Below are 15253 nucleotides of genomic sequence, written 5' to 3'. Positions count from 1 at the left end.
TTGTAAAGCTTAAGCGTGTAAGCTTTATAAAACCAGAAACACCTGACAATGACATGAAATTGAGAAATGCATGAATGTGTCAATTCAGTTCACCAGTCATGCCAGTTTCAGCTTCCGTTACCGGTACATCATTAAATCACCACAGTTTTGAACCAAATAATCAACCAACATACTCACCCAACTATCAAGCACACTCAAGTTTATTTTTTACATCAATATTATGCCTTACGCTTTATTTTTTCATAATTTTCATAGTCCACTGTCAAATTTCACAGCCACAATCGGCAGCCATCTTGTTTATGTTGTTGCTAAGGCTAGCCAAGTTCTTGAAAAATATTGAATTTTACTATTCAAAATTGTTTGCAATATACTAAAAAGAGAATTCGAATATATTTCCATAGTCAGGTAGATGCATTTAGCTTATATATTTGAGGAATATAATTGCTGTTAGCTGGTGGGTTCGTAAAAAATGTGAGTAAATTTGGGAAATTGATAAGTTTCCAAGAGCTAGTGGGTCTAAAAAGTGACATCTTTTATTGGGCGTTATATCCACCTAGCCTGAGTCCCTTGGCCCCGACCTCGAAACAATTCAAAATGGCGGAATAAAATGGCCGTTTCTCGTTCGGGGCCTGATGAGAACGAAACATGCAAAAAAGTGTCGAGAAATTTCTTTTGTATTTTATTGTTTTCACGACGGAATTCCGGGGTGCATGCGCAGTAGCTCAATAGAAACTAGTCAAACTCATCAGCAGTATTATCGTTGACGCCTGTGCAATACTTGTTGTACGGCCAGTAAGGGCTTGTAAAAGAGATGATTACATGATTAATTATTCATGAAATTGAATTTTTTGTGAAATCAGAGCAGAGAGATGCCATCAGCTTGTCTGTGTGAAAGTGCATAGAAAAAACAACAAAATATGTTTAATTTCAAACCGGATTGTCAATGGTGAAACTTTGGCTGGAGAAGTTGAAGGTGACGTTGCTTGTTATCTTTTAGACCGTTTATCTGAAGCCATGGGTTCTTTTAGAGCAAAATAGGAGGCATTTTTGTGCCAAACAAACGGCGATCGGCATGATTTTCTAGTTTGCAATTCATGAATTGGATGTGCACTGTCAACAAGCAGCCTGATAAATTCAACTATACGGATAGTACACACACCGAGTGATTTGTATGTTATTCATTGGTCAGTGCAGGCTAGGCACCTAAGCATGTAAGTACTACAGAAAGCTCAGTCATGCACGGTCTCAAGACAGACAAAAAAATTCATTGTCGTGATGATCATGAATGCATGAATGATCATGATGATTGCATACCATGGCATGATAGTATCCTGAGTATGGCATACATCAATGTACATCAGATTCAGACATGCATAATTGACAAATATGCTGCACGAAGAGCATCGAGCAGAATGTTGTCATGTTCTTGAACCCGCCCAGGTCTTCATGTCATATTAAATCAAACCATGAATAGGCCTACAATGAATAGCACCGGGGAAAAGCATGAACAGTGTGATCGTGATGGTGCTGGTTTACAAATTTAAATTACCATGAATACGATGTCCCAGTGTTTGTCATGTCTGAATCGGAGTATGCTTGTCACTGCATGACTGTCAATCCCGCTGTGAAAGTTTAGTGCCAACCTGTCAATACATTGTAACTTGCCTCACCGAGAACTGTGCTGTGCAACTGCACGTCTCCTACATCAGACGCTGCACTGCACTTGAAATCAAATGGATGGTATTCTTCATGTTACAAAAGGTAAGTTCATGTCTTCATGCCAAATCATGGGTTGGATCTCCAAGTCTCAATTTTACAAGACAAAGACTCGATCCACAAACGGAATTATGACTAGGCCTAGAATGCCTAGGCTCGGGCTTCATGGCTTAGGCTTAGCCACAAAGTATTCAAATGTGAGTAGGCCTAGAAGAATGATAGGCCTAAGCTAGCCTGTCATGATATGTTTTGCAGAATGTAGGACAAAATACTGGTCCTGCTAGGCATAGCAGTAGTAGTAGTACCATGACTCTGTACGGTACATGTAATTCTATTTACCTAACCTTTTCCAAGACGGCTGGGCCTTGCACGCATTTCACCATTAAGGCATTACACTTACCGTAGTCTATGGCTGGGCCCTCATGCATCGTACCGTACTGTCAGGGGCAGGCATTATACTTGCCGTAGTCTACGCATACACACATTAGTCTAAGACTGGGCCTATTATACACCCATCGTATCGTTATGTATGCATGGTGTTACCAAAGTGTGTTACACTTGCTGTAGTCTACAGCCGGGACAGCCGTGGGCCTACAGTGTTATCCTACTGTTATTAGGACGTAAGTTGCGTAACATTGTGGCGTAAGTTGCGTAACACTGTGAGTTGCGTAACATTGTGTGACGTAAGTTGTGTGACGTAACTTACATTAGGCAACGTAAGTTGCGCGCGACGCAACATAAGTTGCGTGACGCAACATAAATTGCGCAACGCAACGTCAGTTACGTTGGGTAACTTAACAACGCAATGCAACGTAAATTACGCAACGTTAGATGCAACGCACGTCACGTTAGTTGTGTGACGTAAGTTGCGTAACATTGTGACTACAGTACCGTAACACTATACTGACTACCAATCCTGCACCGTAGTCCTAGGCCCACCCCAACTGCACATTTATACATGACTTACAAACGGTATAATCTAAGGGGGATGTCATTTTCTTCGGAAGGGGGGGTCACATATATGTCGGTGACCGGAGTGAATTTTTTTATGCCCCCCTATCGCGGGCTAAATTTTTTACGACCCCCCCCTTAGGGGCTGTGCAATAATTATGAGTCCCCCGGGGGTAAAATTTCCAAATGGCTCGCCAAAAGTCGCTTGCCCACCCCTCTCGGCCCGCCAAAAATCTTCGCCCCCTTGAACATGCCAAATTTTGGGGATCCCTATTGCTTCCCCCCCATTTTGGCTTGGCAAAAATTTCTTGCTCCCCCTCCCCAATTTTACCCTCCTCCCATGGCTCATAATTATTGCACAGCCCTTATATCTCGAGTCAAAAGTTTAATGCATATTTTTATTATTTTACAAGTCGAAGAGCATGGGGACTGAGATGAGTGACAACTCAAAAATGCATGATTTGCTTGGTTTGTTATTTAAAAGTAACATTATTTTTTAATCAATAAAATAGAAATAACATTATTTAAAATACGGTTAAAATAGTAAACACTTTATTTATTTGTTATTTTCTTAAATATCTTGTTTATTTGTTTGCCATTCATCGTATTTCGTAGTAAATTCATTCATAAATAAGTTATTACACCCACGTGATCACAACTAATTAATTATTCATGAGTGCGTGCGCTCGACACTTTTCGAACGCAATCGTTACCAGTCCTCACCTGCAAGCACAACCCGATGACCGTGCGTAAGCAGTTGAAGGACTGGTGGATCAAGTCTAATATCCACCTAGCCTATCTCCGCAGAGAAAATAAAGGTAGAGAAGCGACACTCTCTGCAAACTGCCTATACCGTGCTATACAGCGGTTGAAGACAGGCGTCATCGCCGGCCAAGTCTTACTACGAACGTGTAATGAGAAGATACCATAGAGTCCTACATAGAGATCTGAGGAAGAGACGGTCCGAATTGACCTAGTGACCTATAATTTATTAGAGAATCACATTTTTAGAGTATTTGCTCCGCCCACCGCTGTCAATCATTCTAATGAACAAATGAAACAAGCTCTGGCACTCTGGCAATGACGTAATCCTAATTATAAATGAGAAAATCACATTGTACATGTAACTGTCTGCTGTACTTCATGTCTTCCAACAAGTGCCGGAGTGTCGCTAGCCTGATCTCCGTCAGGCCCTATCGCGGCGGCGTCCTACTTTACCCACAATCCTGTTCGTTTTTACCCATAATCCTGTTCGGCCGCGAATAGGGCCTGACAAAACTTGTGTGTTAAAGAGTGTAGCACTTTCTGGCAGGATTCCTGCCATTTGAGCGTGCGCAGTAGTGTCCTGTTTTGTCATAAATATCAGCGGTACAGGTTTATTGTGCCGGGATCGTGTCATCACACACGTGAAGTTGTTTACATAAACTGTGTCGTTGGTGATCGTAATTTAACCATTTAATCATGTATTTCATGATTATTTTGGAGGAATCGCTACATTTATTTGTTCAGAATAGCTTCATCATCAGTAAAAGGGCATGCAGAACCCCGGTGCAGAACCGGCCGGGTAAGGGCTTGTGTTTTCAGACACAGACATGATCATGTAGGCCCGGGCATGTAGGCCGAATGCAAGTTTTCATCTACCGTCAACTTAGTCAGGTATTAATTATGGATGATTATCCGAGAAATATCTTTGTCAAACGACCTGCATAGTTATGCATTGTATGCATGCCTGATCTGCAAGAAAGCTTATGCACAAGCATGCAATATTATCGGGTTTCTGATGCCTGGCCCTGAGAATACTGACTGCTGAGACAGATCATGCCGAGGCCGCAGTGCAGTGTGTAAAAATCTTTACTCACAAAACTGAGTATAAGCTTCAGCTTATAATAAATTACTTTAAAAGGGAAAGGATTCGGGCCTATGAATATGATGTCATCCCGGATGTTTAATATGTGTTTGTCCAGACCGACTTGTTTTCAACAAAAATATTATTGCCATATTGGTGTCCATAGCTTCAAGTTCAAATAGCTAGCGTACCATGAAATTGCTGGTGTACACCTGCATACGAGTAAGGACACCACATAGATTGCTGATGTGTAAGTGAAAATAGCCTCCACAATGCGTTGACATCACTGACACATGGGTGAAAAATATAGCTAGGAGTACAGGACTCTTTTAAATTATACTAGGCCCCTATAGTGTCTGTGACTACTATATGGCCTAGGCCTAGTAGGCCTATATAATGAATACATGATTTAATGTTAAAACTATGATATGTGATGTACGACTGCACAGCTAGGCCCGACATTTAGGCCTGCGACTGAAGGCTACTGAAATTCAAATGATTTTTGGAGTTCTTGTAGTTGTACATGTATGCCCTAATATGAAAGTAAAACTTGTGTCACAATCGTTGATCGTCGGCACCACACGCATCGCATCAAGCAACACATCGCAAATGCAGTGGTAGTATGAACGAACCTTAAGGTCCGCTTCATACTGCCACCGCATTTGGCGATTCGCTGTTTTGCGCGGTGCGCTGTCGCACTGCAAACTAAAGGTCCGCTCATACTACCACCGTATTTGCGATGCGTTGCTTTGCGATGCGGTGCGTTGTCGCACTGCATCGTACTGCAAGAACTGCATTGCGATATCGCAATAAAGTTAAATACATTTTAACTTTGAGTGCGACGAGTTGCGTTGAGTTGCGGCGAAAAGTAATCGATATATCGGCAGCGCAAAGCAACGCGATCGCAAATGCGATGCGGTGCGTTGTCGCACTGCATCGTACTGCAAAATACTGCATTGCGATATCGCAATGAAGTTAAATACATTTTAACTTGGAAATGTGACGAGTTGCGTTGAGTTGCGGTAAAAAGTAATCGATATATCGGCATCGCAAAACAACGCATCGCAAATTATCGCGGTGGTGGTATGAACGGACCTTTAATGTGCGAGTACTGTGGATCTGGTCACAAGGATTTCTTCATTTCCTTGGAACTAATACCCAAAAGTGAGCGCTCTAAGCCGGGCTCTAAGTCTAATACTAGAGCTAGCCTCAGCTAGGGCTAGGCCTATGTCACACCTTTTTATGGTACGGTACATCATGATCTTATCATGAAGGTCCGTTCATACTTCATACTACCACCGCCAAATTTGCGATGCGTTGCTTTGCGATGCGGTGCGGTGTCAAGACTGCATCGTACTGCAAACGATATCGCAGTAAAGTTAAATACATTTTAATGTGATGTAGTATCAGGTAAATCAGGTTTCTGATGGTATAAAAATCTCACCTTGGGGATGAGGCTGTCAATCGGGTCACAGACCTTGAATATGTCAATTGCACAAGATACGGTATGTGTTTTAAGGGTTTAAAATGGAACTTCTAGCACTACACTATGCACTAGTGGTCAACTTGCACAAGTTGGTGGTGGTGCAATTCCACCCTTAGTAGCTTAGGTTCCGCTCTTCTATCCTAATTTTTACGTGCCTGATGGATGGTCATATGTCTCACGGAGCCCCAGTGACATGAAAGAAAATAAAAATCTCGGACCCTGGTTACTAAGCCGGGCCCCGAGTTAGTAAGTCGGGCCCCGAGTTACTAAGTGGGGGCCCTGAGTTACTATCGCGGACCCAAGTTACTAAGTCGGGGCCCCGAGTTACTATCTCGGACCCTGGGTTACTAAGTCGGGCCCCAAGTTACTTACTCGGACCCCGAGTTACTAAGTCAGGGCCCAAGTTACTAAGTAACTTGGGGCCCGACTTAGTAACCCGGCGTCCGAGATAGTAAGTCGGGGCCCTGACTTACTATCTCGGACCCCGAGTTACTGAGTCAAGGCTCCGAGTTACTAAGTTGTGGCCCCGAGTGACTAAGTCGGGCCCCGAGTTACTAAAGCGTTGCCCTGAGTTACTAAGTCGGGGCCCGATTTAGTACCTCAGGGCCCCGAGTTACTAAGTCATGGCCCGAGTTACTAAGTTGGGGCTCATAGTAGCAGCTGCCTCTTCATAAGTATGTATTCAGGACTCATTGTGTGACTGGTTCTGTGGTGCGAGCACTGAACTAAAATCTTGGTAGGGGTGTGCAGTGCAGAGTAGTCCCATTACATAACTTTAGGAACTGAATTCAGACAAAAAAGGAGCATCTGAAGGGGTTGGAGTGTTGTTGTTTTTGTCACTTTGTATGATCAGGGAAGTGATGATATATTGTAAGAGAAGAGTCAATCTGGTCACAACATTAATGATTTCTTGCATGTTTTTAATAATGCTCCTTTTCTTTGTTATTATTAGTGGTGCAGTTTGATCCGGTTGTGAAGTGTGCACTTTTTTTATTGTTTATTTCTTAATCATAAAACTTAGAAAAAGATAAAAACAGGTGTTTTAATTCTTTTTTCCTTTTTTATTCCCTGTACTTGGGACTGGTGGGGGGAAAAGACACACGACAGAGATGTAAGCCACGAAAAAGCTCCTGTGAAAGGCATGAAAATTCCACGAAAAAGAACCAAACCAAAACAAACCCAGGAAATTTCCCGAAAACTTACATCTCTGGTACAAAGAGAATAATCACCAGCCCCCTGCTCTTAATCAACTACTGCTCATACAATCAAATCACACATTATGAAAGTTATTTTAAAATTAAAAACGGTACATGGAGATGATCTGTGTCCAGAAGAAAGTGAATGCACATGGCAAGAAGCACGGACAGCCAAAAAGCTGGGTAATGATAAACACAGATCAACCCAATAGGTGCATTGACATAATAATAAGGCTGGCATTTTGGATGGGCTCATGGGTACCCGCCGAGATTACACTGCCCGGTACCCGAAATTTAATTTTTTTTTTGGTTTTGCAGTGTCCCTGGACCTAGACCTAAATGCTAGGATCATTCATGGTTGACCAAAAAAAAATTTGCACAATGTTTTGTGCATTTTTCAAATTCAATGCATTTTGATATCATTAATAGAGTATGACATGAAAACAAAGTATAAATTTTCATATTCAAAACACAAAACATCGTCAACCATGAATGATCCTAGCATTTAGGTCTAGGTCCAGGGACACTACAAAACCGAAAAAATTAATAACTTTTTTTTTTTTTTTTGTGTACCCAGTTACCCGCCCAAAAAATGCGCCGTGTACTCGGGCAGTAAATTACCCAAAAATGACACCCTACATAATAAACAACAAAATCATGAAGAGTAATCATTATTCATAAGAAAACAACACCCGCCCAAGGTGTTTTAATTCTTGTGACTCTACATGCATTTCGATTGCGATTCACAATGTATGGATGTAGAGTTACAAGAAATATAAGACCTGTTTTTGTGACTGAACATCTACAATGGGATTGGTGGCAATTTTTTTGGAATCTTTAATATAAAATCTGTAACTTCCGATTATGAGCATGAAATCTGCCATAGTCTTGTTGGACTTGGATTCGAGTCTGACTCAGACACAAATGAATTCGGAAGTGGCTGACTGACCTGGATACAAATGGAATCGCTCTGACTCAGATGACTGAGATGAGGTGGACTTGGATAAAAATCTGACCCAATCTTTTATTTCATTTATTTTGATGAACCCTGCAGGATACTGTTACTGTTAACATCAGTAAGGAAAACTACGGTATGAATTTCACTCCTGGAGGAATGTGAATTAAGAGTTACAAAATCGCTCTCTTAAACAATGATTGTGAATGTTACAATAATTGCTCTTTTTCATATTTTCAGTTCAGCAAAATGCCAGCACCCATTGCTTGCTAATCATTCATCTATTGTTGCTGTAGGCTAAACTTGTTATTATAGTTGAAATCCATCTTCTTGATCTGCAAAATAACAACAAAAAAGAACGCTAAATCAATAAAAGTAAAGAATATTGATATGTATGCAATCATGTACGGTATTACAGCATGTTGGCTTTCAAAATCGTAACACATTCCAATTTCAAAAGTTATTGAAATAGGCATAAAAAATTGCTTGATTGGCGTAACCAGATGACCCATTTAGCTGAACTTTTCTTCTTTTAAAGGTGAACCTCATTGAAAATAAAGTTATATATCAATGGAAAGCTTATGATGTCAGGAAGCAGAAAAGAATATTTTTTATTTGCCTAACGTACCAGGCTAGACAAAATCTCCATGCAAAGATTGGATATTGGCACCCCCCCTAAATTACAAAACGAAATCGTTCAAATTGGGCGCTTTCGTTGATGACGTCAGCTCGGGGACACACGGTTACTTCCGGGTTTGATTGTAAACACAATACTGTGGCATGCATTGGGCCAATGTACGAATTAAGTCATTGTCAACTTACTTTACATGAAAAATATCTTCAATAAAATAAGAATAACATGAAGGAAACATCATGATCAAGTCAAGAATGAAGTTCCTGAATAAAGTGTGTGGATAAAAATGGAAAAAGTGCTGGCCGGGGTGATTTGGGATAGGCCAAGCCATCCACGATATGCATAGGGAATATTACAGTAAAGCACGAAGAGCGAAGATTCGCCGAAGAACCGGAATGAAAACAGATTGCAAAAAATAACTGCTAGTGCTACCAGTTCAGATCGTCACACCAAGTTGAGATAAACTTATCACAATGAGAAAATGAAGGAATAGAATAAGGTACATGTACAGGATTTTTTAATTATTTCTTAGCTTTACAACCGGTCATGTATGATAGGCGAACTCGTAGATACATACGGGATGAACTCCGTGGCTGACTGAGTCGCCGAGTGTTCGGTATCCGCGACTGTACTGTACTTGCAGACAAAATGACCGATTTGATATTCACATTCTGATATTTCCAACTTATTGCTACTTCATCAGCAAAATTGATTCCTGTTCCAAATATCAAGGAACGATTGATCAAATCAGCTAATACACAGAGAAGTGCTCCCGGAAGACGAAGGCTAGCGCTGTTTGGGTATATCCGCCTCGCAGACATCAGCTCCTGCAATTTCTTCAGTATTTCGCTACTACCATCATCCATACAACAATTACATGGATGTTTTTCTTTTTCAGTAGGGCTACACCGATTGTGCTATCATCAAGAACTGTGACAGAAATGACAATATTATAATTTAGATTTCAGAATTCCATCAAATAACGGTCTACCGAGCCTAAATTGTATTTATAAAGTATTTGTTTCTTTCAATTGTCAATTCATGGAAAGAATATTTTCCGCAATGAATGATATCCGACCGGGGAATGATCCCGGCGCTAGATATGAAAACCTTTTTATGAGCTGGATTTAATGAAATCTTTTTTTGATTACTGCAAGACAATATTTTTTAGAAATCAGATATTTTAAAATGAATCAAGAACAGGGAATGTCACTTGATAAGCAAGTATTTAATTTGATGTTTATATTTATTATGCCATGACCGGTCACCGGTCGCAGCAAGCATTTGCGCATGGAATTGATCACAGCGCGAAATTCGAACTCAATAACCCAATTATACCCAGCCAGTTTCGACTGATTTTGTCCAAAATTTACGGAAAATTTGTGTGTTGACAATAATTCTATTATTTGCAACTTGAATATTCCTCTAATTTCAAGCTTAATTGCGAAAATGCATACAAAAGCAGACTTGAACACACCTGCTGCAACACACACCGCACCGCAAGTGCTATACCGGAGGACGAACTTGGCGACTCGCGGTGTTTGCGCATATCCACCTTGGTCGGGTGAATGCTATTTCTTCATCAGCAATTTACGCATCTTGTTCGGTATGAATCCATAAAAACATGAATGTTTCACTTTTTCAGTACCGTACACTGATTGTACTATCATTAAAGAATCGTGACACAAGTGACAATATTTTAATTTTATTCAGATTTCAGAATTCCATCTACTAAGCCTCAATTGTACTTATTTTATAATAAAGTATGTTTCTTTCAATCGTATGATTGCGTGGAAAGAATGTATTTACCGCAATGCGCTAAATATGAAAACCTTTATGGGCTGGATTTGATGAAATCGGCGTTTTTTTTTATTAATTTTTTGATTACTGCAAGACGATATTTTTAAATATCAGATATTTTCAAATGTATCAAGAATAGAAATGTCACAAACAAGTATGTAATTTGTTTTTCGATCATGTTTATTCAGTCCATGACATGAGCGGTAGCAACAAGTTTGCGCATGGAATTGATCCCAGCGCGAAATTCAAACTCAATTACCCAATTATACCCAGCGAGTTATGACTGATTTTGTCAAAAATTTACGGACAATTTATGAGCTGACAATAATTCTATTATTTCTAATATATATAGGGGGGCCTAGAAGGAACCAGCAACTTGAAGATTCCTCTAATTTCAAGCTTTATTGTGAAAATCAGACTTGCCGGGCAGCTTGCAAAGTACAGTGTGGGCCAAAAACAACTTTACCCAATTTAAAAGGTTCATATCTCAAAATTGAAAAGTATGCTTCAAATTGTTTTCACATATTCGTAAAATACATCTTCTTAAGAGTATTTGATGAAAAAACTATTCAAAAATGTATTAAAATAAAAACGTGACTCTAGTTTGAAATCAAAGGGTCAAAATTAACTTTGTCCACGCGAAGGCCTACTAGACGTCGCGTCGCATCGCTTGCAATAGCGAGTTCGATAGAGAATGAGAAAGACTCAGTATACGCACACATTTGTTCAGCAATTTTATATAACACAATCAAATAAATCAAACATAAACTATTTAAATGTCAAGCTACGATATTTCGTCATGATATGCAGCTTTCATGCTGCAAAGATATAAAACAATGCTCTTCAAATATGCGCAAAGCAATTGTAACCTCATACCTCATTTTTTTGTCATTACGAAATTTTATCTACAAGAAAGTTAGAAGTTATTGCACTTATTGCGTTCTAGGTAGGCCTATTTTCGATTTCGAATTTTCCAAATTGTTGCGTCGACAACTGACTCTGGGGTTAGCTGCAAGTGCCCTTTGAACCGCTGCAATATTTGCAGCCGAACGGTCAGTTATTGGACGTCCGCTCCGTGCTTTGCATATTCATCACACTTCCGAGGTGGTGAAAGTTTTCGTAGTATAGTTGTGGTAGGTTTCGGCGGGACTCTTGCGTTCGGGAAACGAATCCGAAATTGACGCTGCACTTCCAAAAAGCTTTCTGTTCTTACGTATACCTTTGCCATAACAGATCTCTGTTGTGTTGTAAATCGCCTTATCTTGACACCTTGCAAACCTATTTAGAAATAAGCCACGCAGTCACAAAATGCACGAAGGCCTATTTTAAATTCAAGAATTACGCCAGATGAAACCTTTGTAATTGTGTAATTTTTATGCTAATTATTGGTCAATGACAGGAGTGAAATTCGAGTACATGACAAGTAAATGGGGGTTAAAATCGATTGTATTTCTTTCATGCATGTAAAACAATCATCACTTTTCAAAGACAAGCTAAACGTGTTTACCAAGTACATGTATGCCTAACGCATATGTACGCCTTACTCTTACTTAGCAATCGGACACATCCCATTGAATTACGTGTGGACAAAGTCATTTTTGACCCTCGGACGTAAAACTAGCACCATTTTGTTAATTTAGCTTCTTTTGCTTTCATTTCTTCATCACATACTTTTAGAAAGATATACATTTAGAATATGTAACAATATTATAAATAGCTCTTCTATAATTCGAGCAACCACCCTCTGAAATTGGGTAAAGTTGTTTTTGGCCCACACTGTACAGGAAGCAAGTCTTGTTTACGTGTTTCCGAGTAGGATCACGTGACTGCGAACCCTGAGCTTACGTCACGAGCATTCTCAAGGTCATAGACGATTGATTTGGGTGCTTTATGGGCGCCTTAAAAAAGACCAAAAATTCATTCATTTTTTTAATTTTTCAGCTTTATTGGCCATCAAAAAAATCGGAAAAAATAATTTTTAGTATCCTGACATTATAAGCTTTCCATTGATATATAACTTTATTTTCAATGAGGTTCACCTTTAAAAATTTAATTCATTTATTTTTCATTTTGCAAAAAAGTCAGGGATGGGACTCTTTTGGGGGTCGGTCGGGCTACGCCGATCAAACATTTTTTTAGGCCTCATGCGGAAGTGGTATGATGAGGCCTCATGAAGGCCCCTCATTTTAACAGTTAAAATGTTGTTGTTTTTGCACATGTAACAACACCATTCATGCATTTTACAATATTTTTGCCCATGATCAGGGTGAATATTGGTGGAAAGGAGCTCCTTGCCCCTTTTCTATTTCTTTTCCTTTGTCCTCCAGATTTTCTCTTTCATTTTTTGTCAGAGGGGCAGTTTTTTCTTTCATTTTTTGTCAGAAAGGTAGTTTTTCTTCCATTTTTTGTCAGGGAAAAGCCCATGCACTCTGCCCCCCTCTTGGGCATACTCGGCCTACATTGGTTATTTGGTTTACATTTTGTCTTAATAAACACAAAACATTTTGGTCTAAATAACACAAAACTTATGACCTGTATGCATGACTTCCAGTTCAAAATTCAATATGGAAGTGATCATATCTTTCTCTCACAATGTTTTTGTTGTTTAATTTGTACATACCTGATAATTGATTGTCATCTGAGTTGTGAAACTTCAAGTTGCTGAACACTATACAGTCATGTTGTGTACTGAAAAAACAAACAATACAAAACATTTAGTAGTCTTGGTTTATTTACATTTAGGCCTATTTTTAGAATTCATAAACATTGACCATAGTATTTTTTTTTACTTGCTTCAAGTTTGATAGTTAACATCAGTTGGGCCTACTTTCAGTGTGCCACCTCCAAGAGACCACCATTGTATGTGTACGCTCTGCGGCTGAAGGATTAGGTTGGCGTGCCGTGCCGTATTTGTTCCATTAACCGCCCACCTACATAATTTGTAGTGACTTTACATCAAGCAAACTGATAATATTACATTATTAGTTCTGCCCATGCAAATCTGAAACATATGACACACCACGATGATAGATGAATATTTTGGACCTTTATTTACATCTTCTTGGCCTAAGAAATGTAAAAAATCAGCGCCCACCCAAAATGATTTTAAATGATTTTGTTAAGCGTCCTGGGCAATGGAACGAATACGGTACCTGTGATTTGATAATTTGTTGCAATCACCAAAATGCGCACACTATTAAGACCCTACACCTTGAGTTTGGTGACCTGGTTTCAAAGAGTTCCAAATCAATTCAGAGCGGTGTCGCTCTGACGTATGAGAACAAAATACAATTGTTGGAGTGGTGCTGCGCGGAAAGAGTGCCATTCAGAGTCGTGCCACTGCCGCTCAGTGGTGTGCCGCTCGGCTTGCAGACAAGTACAAATGGCACGGTGAAGCGTCATGCCGCTGAGCGGCAAAAAGTATGAAACCAGCATTAGGCGGAAAAATAAGACTCATCTAGCTAGCATCCTGTTGGGCGCAGTGCTTACGCTAGTTGTTGTGTAAATGCAATGCGTGACTGGCGCACGCTTAATATTAAATGTAAATTTACGCAATCGTGAGTTGGGACTTTATTGACGCACGCAGTAACAAAACCCGAATAATTTCCGCCTTATATATAACTAGATTTCGCGGTTCTCGGGTTGGGTGGTTCTTGTGACTATCTCTCATTACCCAACACCCGTTACCCATATAGGCCTACTGCCCTGACCTTTTAAACTACTAATAGGCCTCTGCACGTGTGCCGTTTTGGAATCCGATGAGATGCACCTGCACGATTAACCACACTGTAATGCTTTTTACGATGCTCGCTTTTCGCCCATGAGCGCCCGTGATACGCACGCGATACGCACCATGAAAGCACGCGTTAGCGAAACCCAGCAGCGCCGCGATAGCGCAGCGGACAGAGGGACGGACGGACGGACACGCCATGATTAGTATTATGATACCAGTATTAAACAAACCAGCAGTACAACCATACAACGCTCAACAGTTGAAGTTCAGTGTGACAGTTCAGACTTCTGTCCGAGTAAACTTACCACAAACGGCACAAATCTCAGACTCAGTATTCACCCATTCATCTCTGGTATGTCAGGTTGCAGATGCCATTAATGTGCAGGGCGGTGGAGAAGTATTTTGACGATCAGGCTCATGTCATTTCACATTTTCAGGAGCACCTGCAGTTTTCAATACACATTTATGTGCATGTGTGTATAGCATGCATGCATTGCATGGTGCCATCCCCGGTTACGATATTTGTCCTTATCAAATATACGTAAAATTGAGCACTGTATATGCCCAAGTGGAGTCCAGGTGTGCCCACTTACTCAAAGTTTCTACATGCTTCATTGAAAGTCAAGAAAGATTAGTAAAAGTTATCTTTTTAGGGAAATTACATTCGAAATTTACATCGAAGCGACAGTAAAAATAAACTGAGCCAGCGCATCGCTGAAGTGAATTTCGATCTTATATGCTTGAAAAATCCATATTCATGAGGTGACGTTTCATGACGTAGGGTCAAATTCTACTGCTACACTCTATGCGCTATATTTTTGTCAGTCTCCGAACCGGCACAGAGAAGCGGCCGTGCGCATAGGTTAGGAGACTGACGGATTTAGTCTAATATCCACCTATCTCGTACGCCCAAATAACTCCCAAAACTCTGGCTTA

At 40.2% G+C, this 15253-nt stretch overlaps 1 protein-coding gene and 1 long non-coding RNA gene across 2 annotated transcripts in view; both read right to left on the bottom strand.

Moving 5' to 3' along the window:
* LOC140152718 (cilia- and flagella-associated protein 65-like) overlaps positions 1-352 on the bottom strand; it is a 36756-nt gene extending 36404 nt beyond the window's left edge. Inside the window, exon 1 of the mRNA XM_072175184.1 lies at positions 178-352. The gene's annotated coding sequence lies outside the window, so the exon portion shown is untranslated. The remainder of the gene's footprint in view (positions 1-177) is intronic.
* Positions 353-7807: 7455 nt separating this feature from the next.
* LOC140151814 (uncharacterized) lies at positions 7808-15047 on the bottom strand. Its single transcript, XR_011858968.1, has 3 exons — positions 14623-15047; positions 13205-13272; positions 7808-8485 (listed from the first exon to the last, which is right to left on the bottom strand). It is a non-coding gene; the product is annotated as an uncharacterized lncRNA (long non-coding RNA).
* Between the last annotated feature and the right edge of the window lie 206 nt (positions 15048-15253).

This window comes from Amphiura filiformis, chromosome 5 (assembly GCF_039555335.1).
Source record: "Amphiura filiformis chromosome 5, Afil_fr2py, whole genome shotgun sequence".
NCBI lineage: Eukaryota > Metazoa > Echinodermata > Ophiuroidea > Amphilepidida > Amphiuridae > Amphiura > Amphiura filiformis.
The sequence above is the reverse complement of the archived record's forward strand: the minus strand, read 5'-3'. Positions and strand labels throughout refer to the sequence as shown.